We start from the raw sequence: 16,566 nt of genomic DNA, 5'->3' as shown, positions 1-16,566 counted from the left end.
GAGTGACAATCCCTGCCCTCAACGAGCTCACAGTCTAGACACGAGGAGGCCGGCATCACTACAAATAAACAGACATCAGTAGAAATAAATAAAATGACGGATATATGTATATATATATGTAAGTGCTGTGGGGCTGGGAGGGTCGCTGGGGAGGGGAAGAGCAAAGGGAGCTAATCAGGGGGACACAGGAGAGAGTGAACAGTGAGGAGAAATGGGGCTTCGACTGGGAAGGCCTCTTGGAGGAGATGTGCCTTCAGTGAGGATTTGAAGGCGGGGAGACTGATTGGCAGATTTGAGGAGGGAGGGCTTTCTAGGCCAGAAGCAGGAGCTGAGCCAGGGGTCCACGGCGGCGGGATGGACGGGAATGAGGCCCAGTGAGGAGGTTCGCGGCAGAGGAGCGGAGTGTGCGGGCTGGGCTGAAGAAGGAGAAAAGTGAGGTGAGGTAGGAGGGAGCAAGTTGACTGGACTGCTTTAAAGCCCAAAATACCATTCAATGACTGATTGATTGATAGGCAAAGGTTGTCACTAGGGCAAGACCAGGTCAGCCATTGTTGGGAAGCAACTTCTCTCTTTTCTCCTGTCTAGGGATCTGGTAAGAGGGATTGATCTAATGTCTAAAAGCCTTTAAGTTCTCCAGAATGAATGTCTATAAAAAAACCCTGTGGATATTAATGTGTGTGTGTGTGTGTGTGTGTGTCTGTGAGCGAGAGGGATCTCACTTTCTTCCTAATAACAGCAACAGTGAAAATAATAATTATCAGCGACAGCAACAATCATGATAATAACAACTGACTGTAATTTGCATTTATAGTGGCCCTGTCATTGGAGAACCTGAAAACACCAGACAGTGCAAAGAATGACATTAAAATTTGAAAGGTGTAAAACTTTCCTGAGATTAAAGGGAGAATGAATCGCAGAATTAAGAAAAATAATAATAATAGTAATAATAGCCAAGAGTAGCCAATAATAATAAAAAAGTATCCAACTACTACTACTACTAATAATAATGATGGCATTTATTAAGCGCTTACTATGTGCAAAGCACTGTTCTAAGCATTGGGGAGGATACAAGGGGATCAGGTTGTCCCATGTGGGGCTCGCAGACTTCATCTCTATTTTACAGCTGAGGTCACTGAGGCCCAGAGAAGTGAAGTGAGTTGCCCAAAGTCACACTGCTGACAAGTGGCTAAACCACAAGATCATTAATAAACATCCTCCGAAGCTAGATTTTTCCTCTTTTCCCTTCTTATAATCACTATATGTTCTAAAAAGTGCTTAGCAAAGTGCACTAAACTGAGTGAACACTCAATAAATGCTGCTGCTGCTATTATATAATAATAATAATAATAACTGTGGTATTCATTAAGCATTTACTATGTGCCAAGCTCTGTACTAAGCACTGGGGTGGTTACAAGCAAATCAGGAAGGAAACAGTCCCTGTTACATGTGGCATTCACATTCTTAATCCTCATTTTACACCTCAAGCACAGAGAAGTAAAGTGACTTGCCCAAGGTCACACAGCAGACATGTGGAGGAGCCAGGATTAGAGCCCATGACCTTTCGACTCCCAGCCCTGTACTACTTCTACTAGTAATAATACTAGTAATAATAATGATAATAATAATAACAATAATAATATTACTAGTACAAAGGAGATGCTTTCATTCATTCATTCATTCAATCGTATTTATTGAGCGCTTACTGTGTGCAGAGCACTGTATTAAGCGCTTGGGCAGTACAAAACAGCAATAAAGAGAGACAATCCCTGCCCACAATGGGTTTACAGTCTAGAGGGGCAGAGACAGACATCAAAACAAGGAAAAGGGCATCAATATAAATAAATAGAATTACAGCTATATACATAAGTGCTGTGGGGTGGGGAGAGGGGAGGAAGAGCAAAGGGTGCGAGTCGTAGTGATGCAGAAGGGAGAGGGAGCTGAGGAAGAGGGACCTTAGTTTGAAAAGGCTTCTTGGAGGAATCATTGTCTGTGGGATTTGAGGAGGGAGGGCGTTCCAGGCCAGAGGCAGGATGTGGGCCAGGGGTCAGCAGGGGGACAGGTGAGATGGAGGCCCAGTGAGAAGGTTAGCGGCACCAGAGGAGAGGAGTGAGCCGGCTGGGATGTAAAAGGAGAGAAGGGAGGTGAGGTAGGAGGGGGCAAGGGATGGAGAGCTTTGAGGCCAAGAGTGAGGAGTTTTTGCTTGATAAGAAGGTTGATAGGCAACCACTGGAGATTTTTGAGGGGTGGGGTGACATACCCAGGACGTTTCTGTAGAAAGATAATCCAAGCAGCGGAGTAAAATATGGACTGAAGTGGGGAGAAGCAGGAAGTAGAGAGGTCAGAAAGGAGGCGGATGCAGTAATCCAGTCGGGATGTATTGAGTGGCTGTACTAAGGTAGCAGCGGTTTGGATGGAGAGGAAAGGCAGATCTTGGCGATGTTGTGAAGGTGAGACCGGCAGGCTTTGGTGACGGATCGGATGTGTGGGGTGAATGAGAGAGCAGAGTCACAGATGACACCGAGGTTGTGGACTTGTGAGACGGGAAGGATGGTCGTGCCGTCCACAGGGACGGGCAAGTTCGGGAGAGGATAGGTTTTGGGGAGGGAAGATAAGGAGCTCTGTCTTGGACATGTTGAGGTGTGACAGCTGCCTACTATTTACAACTACTTCTCCCTCTCTTCTCCCTCTCCTTTCTGCATCACCCTAACTTGCTCCCTTTATTCATCCCCCTTCCCAGCCCCACAGCACTTGTGTGCACATCCATAATTTCATTTATTTCTATTAATGTCTGCTCCTCCTCTAGACTATAAGCTCAATATGGGCAGGGAATGTGTCTGTTGACTATTGTATTATACTCTCCCAAGAGCTTACTACAGTACTCTGCACATGGCAAGTGCTCAATAAATGTGATAGACTGACTACTAATACTACTAATATTAATGATAAAAACAATTGAGGTATTTTTTAAGTGCTTACTGTGTGTCAAGCACTGTTCTAAGCACTGGGGTAAATCTTTTTTTGTATTTAAGCACTTACTATGTGCAAAGCACCGTTCTAAGTGCTGCGGGGGGGATACAAGGTGATCAGGTTGTCCCACGTGGGGCTCACAGTCTTCACCCCCCATTTTAATGATAATAATAATAATAATAATAATGTTGGTATTTGTTAAGCGCTTACTATGTGCAGAGCACTGTTCTAAGCGCTGAGGTAGATACAGGGTAATTAGGTTGTCCCACATCAGGCTCACAGTCTTCATCCCCATTTTACAGATTAGGTAAGTGAGGCACAGAGAAGTTAAGTGACTTGCCCACGGTCACACAGCTGACAAGTGGCAGAGCAGGATTCGAACTCATGACCTCTGACTCCCAAGCCTGGGCTCTTTCCACTGAGCCATGCTGCTTCTCTAAGTAGATGCAAGTTAATCATGTTATTTTTTCATTTGATTGTATTTATTGAGCACTTACTGTGTGCAGAGCACTGTACTAAGTGTCTAAACACGTCAGACACAGCCCTCGCTCCACGTGGGGCTCACCGTCTAAGTAGGAGGGAGAACAGAGATTGAATCCCCACTTTCCAGATGAAGAAATTGAGGCCCCTAGAAGTGAAGTGACTTGCTCAAGGTCACGCAGCAGGGAAGTGGCAAGGCTGGGATTGGAAGCCAGGTCCTCTGACTCCCAGGCCTGGGCTCTTTCCATTAGGCCGCACTGCTTTGGGCTCTGCCCCCTAACCGGTGTACAGGTTGTACGTGCAATCAATCCATCAATCAATCATACTTAATGAACGCCTACTGCATGTAGAGCACTGTTCTAAGTGTTTCAGAGAATACAACTAAGAGACACAGTCCTTGTTCCCAAGGAGCTTACAACCCATCACATTCAGAATCAATCAATAGTATTCACTGAGCATCTAATAGTTATTGTGGAATTTGGTAAGTGTAAACTGTTACCAGTGGTCCAGGGGGTCCACTGTGCCAGCTGTTGAAAAATAATAATAATAAAGATAACTATATACAATAATATATATTATAATATACCATATGCATAATAGTCTGTGTCAACTAAGTTAATCAGCTGGGACACAGATCCCGTCCCACATGGGGTGCATGGTCTTCATCCCCATTGTATAGATGAGGAAACTGAGGCAGAGAGAAGTGAAGTGACTTGGCCAAGGTCACACAGCAGGCAAGTAGAGAGAGCGCATGGGCCTGGGAGTCAGAAGGATCTAGGTTCATTCATTCATTCATTCAGTAGTATTTATTGAGCGCTTACTGTGTTCAGAGCACTGTACTAAGCACTTGGGAAAGAACAATGCAGCAGTAGAGAGAATCCCTGCCCACAACGAGCTCACAGTCTAGAGCGGGGGAGAGAGACGTCAATACAAGTAAACATACATCAATATAAATAAATAAAATTACAGATATATACCTAAGTGCTGTGGAGTGGGGAGAGGAGGGAAGAGCAAAGGGAGCAAGTCAGGGTGACACAGAAGGGAGCGGGAGATGAGGAAAAGTGGGGCTTAATAATAATAATAATAATAATAATGTTGGTATTTGTTAAGTGCTTACTATGTGCCGAGCACTGTTCTAAGCGCTGGGGGAGATACAGGGTAATCAGGTTGTCCCAAGTGAGGCTCACAGTTAATCCCCATTTTACAGATGAGGTAAGTGAGGCACAGAGAAGTGAAGTGACTTGCCCACAGTCACACAGCTGACAAGTCTGGGAAGGTCTCTTGGAGGAGATGTGCTTTCAGTAAGGCTCTGAAGGGAGGGAGAGTAAATGTCTGGAGGATTTGAGGAGGGAGGGCGTTCCAGGCCGGAGGTAGGAGGTGGGTCAGGGGTCAGCGGCGAGACTGATGAGAGGGAGGCACAGTGAGAAGTTGGTGAGAAGGCTGGGTTGTAGAAAGAGAGAAGTGAGGTGAGGTAGGAGGGGGCAAGGTGATGACCTACTTTAAAGCCAATGCTGAGGAGTTTTTGTTTGATACGGAGATTTTTGAGGGGGGGGGGGTGACAAGCCTCCCAGCTCTGCCAATTGCCTGCTTTGTGACCTTAAGTCCCTTCACCTCTCTGTGCCTCAGTTTCCTCAAGTGTAAACTGGGGACACATGTCCTCCCACCTAGTTAGGCCGTGAGCCCCTTGCAGGAGCGGGACTGTGTCCGACCTAATTAACTTGTACTTGACCCTCATGCTTAGAACAGTGTTTGACACATAGTAAGTGCTTAACAGATACTATCTAATAAAAACATAAACCCCATATTTCCAGACAATTTACTGTGGATAATGGAAGGAACCAGATTCAGTTTAGAGAGAAAAGTGTTCTGCTAGAGGGGCGAGAGTAGTTCAAAGCAATAGCCTTTAAATCTGACCGTGGCCAGCTACTGAATAGCTCACAGAAACGGAAGTGAACAGCAGGCCTCTTTCAGCCCTTTGAATTAAGAATTCATCGCTAGCCCTCTTTTTCCATCTATTCTTTTGGGGAGGAGTGATGGGAAGGGGAAAAAAAATAGAGCAGTTCAGCATTTGCTGTCTTTCGAAACAAAGCAAGCCTGTTTTTCAGGTTTCTGGTCTTCCTAGAGACATTTCATCGCAGGACTAAACTGGGGAACAAAAGCACTGAATGGGTTATTGCAGAAGGAAGAATGGTGTTGTGACAGAGTTAGGACTTTGTGTAATAACGCCGTGGTGCCACGTTCGAGGAAGCGAAAAGGAATGTGGAAGGTGGTGCTTGAATACGATTCTGATTCCTTGAGAAACTCATCCAACTGAACAGATGGAAAGTATCATCAAAGGTCCCTGAATTAACTGGCATGATCTAAGGGAGGGAACAATAATAATAATAAGGTTGGCATTTGTTAAGCGCTTACTAGGTGCCAAGCACTGTTCTAAGTGCTGGGTTATATAAAGGGCAATCAGGTTGTCCCACGTGAAGCTCACAGTCTTAATCCCATTTTACAGATGAGGTAACTGAGGCACCGAGAAGTCAAGTGACTTGTCCAAGGTCACACAGCCGACAGGTGGCGGAGACGGGATTAGAACCCATGACCCCTGACTCCTAAGCCCGTGCTCTTTCCACTGAGCCACGCTGCCGGATCAGTCAGTCAATCAATCAATGGTATTGACTGAGCTTCTCCTCTAGTTGGTAAACTCTTGGTGGGCAGGGAACGTGTCAGCCACTTCTGTTTTTCTGTACTCTCCCTGGGTATTAGTAATAATAATGTTGGTATTTATTAATACCAACATTATTATTAAGCACTTACTATGTGCAGAGCACTGTTCTAAGTGCTGGGGTAGATACAGGGTAATCAGGTTGTCCCACGTGAGGCTCACAGTTAATCCCCATTTTACAGATGAGGTAAATTATTATTATTATTAATAAATACCAACATTATTATTAAGCGCTTACTATGTGCAGAGCACTGTTCTAAGTGCTGGGGTAGATACAGGGTAATCAGGTTGTCCCACGTGAGGCTCACAGTTAATCCCCATTTTACAGATGAGGTAACTGAGGCACAGAGAAGTGAAGTGACTTGCCCACAGTCACACAGCTGACAAGTGGCAGAGCCAGGAGTCGAACCCATGACCTCTGACTCCAAAGCCCAGGCTCTTTCCACTGAGCCACACTGCAGTGCTCTGCACAAGGTAGATGCTCAAAAAAATAGCACTGATGATAACCGAGTATTTATTGTGTGCAGAGCATTGTACTAAGTGAGTGGGAGACTCCAACAGCATTGGTGGATACATTCCCTGCCCATAAGGAGGATCTGCAAAGATGAAGCAGAAACAGCATGGCACAGTGGATAGACCGTGGGCCTGGGAGTCAGAAGGTCATGAGTTCTAATCCTGACTCTGCCACTTGTCTTCTGTGTGATCTTGGGCAAGTCACTACTTTTCTCCGGACCTCAGATACTTCATCTGTAAAATGGGGATTGAGACTGTGAGCCCCACGTGGGATAGGGACTGTCCCCAACTTGATTTACTTGAATCCACCTCGGCACTTAGTATAGTGCCTGACATTTAAAAAGAGCTTAACAAATGCCATCACTATTATCAATCAGTGGTTTTTACTGAGCAGCTACTATGTGCAGAACATGGTGTCAACCATTTGGGAAAGTACCACAGAGTTAAACATTAAGGTTCCTGTCCTCAAGGAGTTTATAGTCCAGTGGGAGGAATAGATCCTAAAACAGTTTAAAGATTGGAGGAAGAAGGAAAAGGAAACAATCATAATAATGGTATTTGTTAATCCGTTAGCATTAATCAATCAGTGCTATTTAATGAGCACTTACTAGCATGATGTAGTGAATAGAGCATGGATGTGGGAGTCAAAAGGTCAGGGGTTCTTATCCCGGCTCCACCCCTTGTCTGTGATGATTCATTCATTCATTCATTCATTCATTCATTCATTCAATAGTATTTATTGAGCACTTACTATGTGCAGAGCACTGTACTAAGCCCTTGGAATGTACAATTCAGCAACGGATAGAGACAATCCCTGCCCAATAACGGGTTCACAGTCTGAACGGGGGAGACAGACAGCAAAGCAAAACAGAACAAAACAAAACAAAACAACATCATCAAGATAAATAGAATCATGGAGATATACACCTCATTAACAAAATAAACAGGGTTATAAATAATATATACAAATATGCACAGTGCTGAGGGGAGAGGAAGGGGGAAGAGCAGAGGGCGGGGGGGGTAGGGAGGGGAGGAGGAGCAGAGGGAAAGGGGGCCTCAGTCTGGGAAGGCCTCTTGGAGGAGGTGAGCTCTCGGTAGGGCTTTGAAGAGGGGGAGAGAGTTAGTTTGGCAGATATGAGGAGGGAGGGCATTCCAGGACAGCGGTAGGATGTGGGCCAGGGGTTGACAGCGGGACAGACGCAAATGGATGACAGTGAGGAGGTGGGCGGCAGAGGAGAGGAGAATACGGGGTGGGCAGTAGTAAGAGAAGGGAGGTGAGATAGGAGGGGGCAAGGGGATGGAGAGCTTTGAAGCCAAGAGTGAGAAGTTTTTGTTTCATGTGGAGGTTGATAGGCAACCACTGGAGGTTTCTGAGAAGGGGAGTGACATGCCCAGAGCGTTTCTGTAGGAAGATGATCTGGGTAGCGAAATGAAGAATAGACTGGAGTGGGGAAAGACAGGAGGTAGGGAGAGCAGAGAGAAGGCTGACACAATAATCCAGTTGGGATATTATGAGAGCTTGTACCAGCAAGATCGCCTTTTGGATGGAGAGGAAAGGGTGGATCTTGGCAATATTGTGAAGGTGAGACCGGCAGGCATTGGTGACGGATTGGATGTGCAGGGTGAATGAGAGAGCAGAGTCAAAGTGGACACCAAGGTTGTGGACCTGAGAGACGGGAAGGATGGTCGTGCTGTCCACAGTGACAGGGAAGTCAGGGAGAGGACAGGGCTTGGGAGGGAAGATGAGGAGCTCAGTTTTAGACATGTTGAGTTTTAGGTGGCGGGCAGACATCCAGGTGGAGACATCCTGGAGGCAGGAGGAGATATCAGCCTGGAGGGAGGGGAAGAGAACAGGGGAGGAGATGTAGATTTGGGTGTCATCTACACAGAGATGATAATTGACGCCGTGGGAGCGAATGAGTTCACCAAGGGAGTGAGTGTAGATGGAGAAAGAAGAGGGCCAAGAACTGACCCTTGAGGAACCCCTACAGTTAGTGGATGGGAGGGGGAGGAGGAGCCCACGAAGGAGAACAGGAATGAACGGCCAGAAAAATAAGAGGAGAACCAGGAGAGGACGGAGTCTGCGAAGCCAAGGTGAAATAAAGTGTGGAGGAGAAGGGGATGGTCAACACTGTCAAAGGCAGCTGAGAGTTCGAGGAGGATTAGGATAGAGTAGGAGCCATTGGATTTGGCAAGAAGGAGGTCATGGATGACCTTTGAGAGGGCAGTTTCGGTGGAGTGGAGGGGACAGAGCCAGATTGGAGGGGATCCAGGAGAGAGTTGGAGTTGTGGAATTCAAGGCAGCGAGTGTAGATGACTCGTTCTAGGAGTTTGGAAAGGAAGGGTAGGAGGGAGATAGGACGTTAACTGGAAGGGGAAGTGGAGTCGAGAGAGGGCTTTTTTAGGATGGGGGAGACGTGGGCATGTTTGAAGGCAGAGGGGAAGAAGCCGTTGGAGGGTGAGTGGTTAAAGATAGGAGTTAAGGAGGGGAGGAGGGAAGGGGTGATAGTTTTTATAAGGTGAGCGGGAATGGGGTCCGAAGCACAGGTGGAGGGGGTGGCACTTGCGAGGAGGGAGGAGGTCTCCTCTGAGGATACTGCAGGGAAGGATGGGAAAGTAGGGGAGGCGATGGAAAACTAGGGGAGTTACCAAGGGCAAGTCACTTCACTTCTCTGTGCCTCAGTTATCTCATCAGTAAGATGGGGAACGAGAGTGGGACCCTGTGTGGGACAGGGACTGTGTCCATCCCGATTTGCTTGTATCCACCCCAGTGCTTAGTACAGTGCCTGGCACACAATAAGCACTTAACAAATACCACAATTATTATTATTACTCTGTGCAGAACAGTGTAGTAAGCACTTGGGAGAATACAATACAATAGAATTAGCAGACATGTTCTTTGCCCCTAATGAATTTACAGTCTAGACACTAGTATGAATTAATAATTTGCAATATATAATTCAAAGATATAAAGTGCTCTGGGGTTGGGGTGGGATGGATATCAAATGTCCAAAGGTCACCGATCGAAATGCATAGATGACACAGAAGGGAGAGTGAGCCAGGGAAAAGAGGGTTTAAGCGGGGAAGGGTATTTGGAGAAAATGTGAACTTAATAATGCTTTGAAGGTGGAGAGAATGGTGGTCTGGCATATATGGAGGGGGAAGGAGTTCCAGGCTAGGTGGAAGATGTGGGAAAGGGATTGGCGGCGAGACAGGAGAGATTGAGGCCCAATGAGTAAATTGGTGCTGGAGGAGCAGAATGGGCCGGCTGGGCTGTAGTAGGAGAGCAGTGAGGTGAGGGAGGATGGGCTGAGCTGATTGAACGCTTAAAAGCCGATGGTGAGGAGTTTCTGTTTGATGTGGAGGTGGATGGGCAACTAGGGGAATTTCTTGAAGCGGGGGGAGATTCGGACTGAACGTTTTTGTTGACAAATGATCCATGCAGGAGAATGAAGTATGGATTGGAATGGGGAGAGGCCAGGAAGTCAGCGAGGAGGCAGATGCAACAGTCAAGGTGGGAGAAGATAAGAGCTTGGATCAGCATGTTAGCAGTGTGGATGGAGCGGGAAGGGCAGATTTTAGCAACACTGTGAAGGTAGAAATGAAAGGATTTGGTGAAAGACTGAATATTGGTGACAGACTGAATATGTGAGTGGTACGAGAGAGTTGAGTCAAGAACAAGGCCAAGGCTACCGTCTTGTAAATTAGGGATAGTTCAGTGCTCTGTACACAGTAAGTGCTCAATAAATACGACTGAATGAATGAATGGGGAGTTTAACGGTGTTGTATACAGTGATGGGAAAGATGGGAGGAGGGGCGGGGTTTGGGTGGAAAGATAAGGAGTTCTGTTTTGGACATGTTTAACTTGTAGTGTAGCAGCGTGTCTTAGTGGAAAAAGCACAGATTTGGGAGTCAGAAGTCGTGTGTTCGAATCCCGACTCCACTTGTCAGCTGTGTGACTTTAGACAAGTCACTTAACTTCTCTGTTCCTCAGTTATCTCATCTGTAAAATGTTGCCAAATTGTACTTTCCAAGCACTTACTACTACTACTAATAATAATGTTGGTATTTGTTAAGTGCTTACTATGTGCTTAAGTGCTTAAGTACTAAGTGCTTAAGTGCTCCCCTTCTCCTCCACATCTTATCTCACCTTGGCTTCACAGACTTCGTCCTCTCCCGGTTCTACTCTTATCTCTCTGGCCGGTCATTCTCAGTCTCCTTCACGGGCTCCTCCTCCCCCTCCCATCCTCTAACTGTTGGGGTTCCTCAAGGGTCAGTTCTCGGCCCTCTTCTGTTCTCCATCTACACTCACTCCCTCGGTGAACTCATTCGGTCTCACGGCTTCGACTATCATCTCTATGCAGATGACACACAGATCTACATCCCTGCCCCTGTCCTCTCCCACTCCCTTCAGGCTCGTATCTCCTCCTGCCTCCAAGACCTCTCTACCTGGATGTCTGCCCGCCACCTAAAACTCAACATGACCAAAACTGAGCTCCTCATCTTCCCTCCCAAGCCCTGTCCTCTTCCTGACTTCCCTATCACCATGGATGGTACGACCAACCTTCCCGTATCTCAGGCCCACAACCTCAGTGTCCTCTTTGACTCGTTTCTCTCGTTCACCCCACACATCCGATCCGTCACCGAAACCTGCCGGTCTCACCTTTACAATATCGCCAAGATCCGCCCTTTCCTCTCCACCCAAATGGCTACCTTACTGCTATGGGCTCTCGTTATATCCCGGCTAGATTACTGTGTCAGCCTCCTCTCTGATCTCCCTTCCTCCTCTCTCTCCCCGCTCCAGTCTATTCTTCACTCCGCTGCCCGGCTCATCTTACTGCAGAAACGCTCTGAGCAATGTCACTTCCCTTCTTAAAAACCTCCAGTGGTTGCCTATCGACCTCCGTGCAAAACAAAAACTTCTCACTCTAGGCTTTGAGGTTCTCCATCACCTTGTCCCCTCCTACCTCTCCTCCCTTCTCTCTTTCTACCGCCCACCCCGCACGCTCCGCTCCTCTGCCGCCCACCTCCTCACCGTCCCCCGTTCTCGCCTATCCCGCCATCGACCCCTGAGCCACGTCCTCCCGTGGTCCTGGATTGCCCTCCCTCCTCACCTCCACCAAACTAATTCTCTTCCCCCCTTCAAAGCCCTACTTAGAGCTCACCTTCTCCAAGAGGCCTTCCCAGACTGAGCTTCCCCCCTTTTCCCTCTGCTCCCGCTACCCCCCTTCACCTCTCCACAGCTAACCCTCTTTTCCCCCCTTTCCCTCTCCTCCTCCCCCTCTCCCTTCCCATCCCCTCAGCGCTGTACTCATCCACTCAACTGTATATATCTTCATTACCCTATTTATTTTGTTAATGAGTTGTACATCACCTAGATTCTATTTATTTGCCATTGTTTTAATGAGATGTTCATCCCCTCGATTCTATTTATTGCTATTGTTCTTTTATGTCTGTCTCCCCCGATTAGACTGTAAGCCCGTCAAAGGGCAGGGATTTTCTCTATCTGTTACCGATTTGTACATTCCAAGCATTTAGTACAGTGCTCTGCACATAGTAAGTGCTCAATAAATACTATTGAATGAATGAATGAATATGTGCAGGACACTCTTCTAAGCACTGGGGTAGATACAAGGTAATGAGGTTGTCCCATGTGAGGCTCATGGTCTTAATCCCAATTTTACAGATGAGGTAATTGAGGCACAGAGAAGTTAAATGACTTGCCCACAGTCACACAGCTGACAAGTGGCAGAGCTGGGATTCGAACCCATGACCTCTAACTCCCAAGCCTATGCTCTTTCCTCTGAGCCACCTGCTTCCCTACAGTGCTCTGCACCCAGTATGTGCTCAATAAATATGATTGAATGAATGAAAATGGGGATTAAGACGGTAAACTCCATGTGGGACAACCTGCTAACCTTGTACCTACCCCAGCACTTAGAACAGAAGTTGGCACCTAGTAAGCACTTAACAAATACCATCATCATCATCCAAGTAGATATGTCTTGAAAGCAGGAGGAAATGCCAGACTGCAGAGAGGGAGAGAGAGCGAGCAGGGCTGGCGATGTACAGAAGCAGCGTGGCTCATTGGAAAGAGCATGGGCTTGGGAGTCAGAGGTCATGGGTTCTAATCCCGGCTCTGCCACTTGTCAGCTATGTGACTTTGGGCAAGTCACTTAACTTCTCTGGGCCTCAGTTATCTCATCTGTAAAATGGGAAGACTGTAAGCCCCACGTGGGACAACCTGGGCACCTTGTACCCCCCCCCAGTGCTTAGAACTGTGCTTTGCACATAGTAAGCGCTTAACAAATACCACCATTATTACTATTTTTTGGGAATCATCCACATAGAGGTGGAAGTTGAAGCCAAGGGAGCCAATGAGTTCTCCAAGGGAGTGGGTGGAGGTGGAGGATAGAAGGGGACCCAGAAATGAGGTCTGAAGGACTCCCACAGTTAGACGATGGGAGGCAGAGGAGGAGCTAACAAAAGAGACTGAAAGAGAGTGACCAGAGAGATAACAGCGTGGCTTAGTGGAAAGAGCCCGGGCTTGGGAGTCAGAGGTCATGGGTTCGAATCCCAACTCTGCCACTTGTCAGCTGTGTAACTGTGGGCAAGTCACTTCACTTCTCTGGGCCTCAGTGCCCTCATCTGTAAAATGGGGATAAAAACTGTGAGCCTCACGTGGGACAACCTCATTCCCCTGTATCTACCCCAGCGCTTAGAACAGTGCTCTGCACGTAGTAAGCGCTTAACAAATACCAACATTATTATTATTATTATTATAGGAGGAGAAACAGGAGAGGACAGTGTCAGGGAAGCAGCGATTGGATAATGTTTCCAGGAGAAGCGGTTGGTCAACAATGTCAAAGACAGCTAAGAGGTCGAGGAAGATTAGGATTGCATAGAAGAATTCAGATTTGGCAAGAAGGAGATATTTGTGACCTTTGAGAGGGTAGTTTTTGTGGAGAGAAGGGAATGGAAACCAGATTGGAGGGAGTTAAGGAGAGAATTGGAGGAGAGGAACTTGAAACAGCCCATATAGACAACTCGCTCAAGGAGTTTGGAAGGAGAATGGTAGGACGGAGATGGGGTGATAACTGGAGGGAGCTTTAGGGTCAAGGGAGGGTTTTTTAGGACAGGGGCAACCTGAATATGTTTGAAAGCAGTGGGGAAGAATCCACTGAAGAGCGAACAGTTGAAGATGGTCAGGAAGGGAAGAAGAGAGGGGACAAGCATTTTGAAAAGGTGCGAGGGGATGGGGTCGGATGTGCAGGTGGAGGGGATGGATTTTGACACAAGGCAGCAGGTACTGCTGGGAAAGATGGGAGAGTTGAAGAAAGGGCAGGATGGGGGAGGACTGGAGAGAATTCAGGGAAGATTTTAGAGAGATCATACCTGATTGACTTGAATTTTCTCAATAAAATAGGTGACCAGGTCATTAGGAGAAAAGGATGGAGGAGGTGGGGGAGACAGGGGGTTTGAGGAGGGAGTTAAATGTCTGGAATAACCGGTGAGGGTAATGGACATGGGTGTCAATACGGATGGAGAAATAATTTTGCCGGGTGGAGGAGAAAGCAGAATTAAAGCATGCAAGGATAAACTTGAAGTGGATGAGGTCAGTCTGATATCTAGATTTCCCCCAGCAGCGCTCCGAGACTCATGCACAGGAGTGAAGGAATCGGACCATGGAGGTGATTCAGAGCTGTGGGTTACTGGTACGAGAATGACGAAGAGATGGGTGAGCCGGTAAACTGAGTTCAGTAGAGAGGGTCATTTTGGTCATCAGGGGAAGGTAGCTTGGCTATGGAGGCTAAATAGGGCATGACGAGTTGAGAAAATTGGATGGAGTCAAAGGATCGGCAATCTTTGTTGGGGAAGAGCACAGATTTGCAGGGAAGAGATACGTGGGAGACAAGGCAGGTGAGGAGCTTGTGGTCAGGTAGAGGGATTTCAGAGTTGGTGAGGATGAGATCGAGTGTGTGTCCAGGTTGACGAGTGGGTGAGCTAGGGTGGAGCAGGAGGTCAGTGGAGCTGAGGAATGATGCAAGGCGGGCAGAGGAAGGGTCAAAAGAAACAAATATGTGAATATTGAAGTCCCCAAGGATCAATGTAGGCATGGCAAAAGAGAAAATGAATGAGAGAAAGGGATCGAAATGGTTCAAAAAGTTGGAGAGGGCTAAGGAGTCAGTAGATGACTGTTTCTAATATCTGTCATGGGTGATAGAGGCGCTTGATATGGGATTCAAAAGAAAGGAAAGAAATATTTGGTCCCACATTGGTCTTTTCAGCCAAATACACACTCATAGGTGAATTTCACCACCAGTGGTGTCTTCTTTGGATGTAATCAATTAATCATAGTTTTTGAATGCTTACTGAGTGCAGGGCACTGCACTAAGCTCTTGGAAGAGTAATAATAATGTTGGTATTTGTTAAGTGCTTACTAGGTGCAGAACAATGTTCTAAGTGCCGGGGTAGATACAGGGTAATCAGGTTGTCTCACGTGAGGCTCACAGTCTTCATCCCCATTTTACAGATGAGGTAACAGGCACAGAGAAGTCAAGTGACTTGTCTAAGGTCACACAGCTGACAAGTGGCAGAGCTGGGATTCGAACCCATGACCTCTGACTCCAAAGCCTGTGCTCTTTCCACTGAGCCACGCAGAGAGTAAACTATAACAGAGTTGATAGGCACATTACATGCCCACATGGAGCTTAGAGGGTCTTGTCTTATGCTGTCGAGTTGTTTCCGATTCACGCCATGGACACATCTCTCCCAGAATACCCTGCTCTCCATCTGCAATCATTCTGGTAGGGCATCCATAGAGTTTTTTTGGTGAAAATACGCAAATGGTTTACCACTGCCGCCTTCCACACAGTACACTCCAATCTCTGCCCTTGACTCTCTCCCATGCTGCTGCTGCTGCCCAGCACAGGTGAGTTTTGACTTGTAGCAGATTGCCTTCCACTCCCTGGCCACTGCCCAAGCTAGGAATGGAATGAGTTGGCCTCTGCTCGACTCTTCCTCCCATAGCCGAGGCTGGTAGGGTACTGGAAACTCTCCAGATGAGACCCTAAGAGGGCAGTCTAGAAGGGGAGACATTAATTTACAGAAATGTATTATGGCTATGTACGTAAAGGCTGTGGGGTTGAGGGAGGGGTGAATCCAGTGTGCAATTGAAGTGCAAGGGCGATGCAGAAGGGAGTGGGAGAATAGGAAATGAGGACTTGGTCGAGGAAGGCCTCCTGGATTTGATCTGAATAAGACCTTTAATAATGTGAAGAACAATTATATAAATATACCTATATAAACAATTGATATATCTATTTAGATGTAATTGATATAAACATTTATATGCTATACAAATGGTTATATAGAAACAATTATATATATACTATATATGTATGTATTATGTATATATATATATAAACAATTATTTTTCCCCTTCTATTTTACAAACTCTTTGTGGGCAGGAATTGTCTATACTGACTCTTTTGTAATGTACTCTCCCAAATATTTGGTCCAGTGATGTGCACACAATAGGCACTCAACAAATACCACTGACTGATTGATTTTTTTTTCAGCTATTTAATCCTGAAATATTTGTCCTACTTCTTAATAATAGTAGTATTAAGCACTGTGTAAACACTGTGTAAACACTGTGCTAAACTCTGGAATAGCTACCAGATAATCAAATCACAGTACCTGCCTACCGCAGAGCTCACGGTTAAAGAGGGAACATGTACTTACCTCCCCTATTCCATCCCCATCCCCTATCCTAAAAATATCCTCCCTTGATCTCATTGCTCCCTCCAGTTATTGCCCCATATCCCTCCTACCATCCCTCTCCAAAGTCCTTGAGCAAGCTGTCTACACCTGCTATCTCAAATTCATCT

The 16,566-nt window shown here is 46.6% G+C and overlaps 1 non-coding gene across 1 annotated transcript; it reads right to left on the bottom strand.

Annotated features, from left to right (window-relative positions):
• Positions 1-15,615: 15,615 nt before the first annotated feature.
• On the bottom strand, positions 15,616-15,753 carry LOC114809693. The gene has a single exon (XR_003757470.1). It is a non-coding gene; the product is annotated as a small nucleolar RNA SNORA7 (small nucleolar RNA).
• Positions 15,754-16,566: the final 813 nt, after the last annotated feature.

Source organism: Ornithorhynchus anatinus, chromosome 2 (genome assembly GCF_004115215.2).
Source record: "Ornithorhynchus anatinus isolate Pmale09 chromosome 2, mOrnAna1.pri.v4, whole genome shotgun sequence".
NCBI classification, from domain to species: domain Eukaryota; kingdom Metazoa; phylum Chordata; class Mammalia; order Monotremata; family Ornithorhynchidae; genus Ornithorhynchus; species Ornithorhynchus anatinus.
This window is presented reverse-complemented; position numbering and strand designations above follow the sequence as displayed.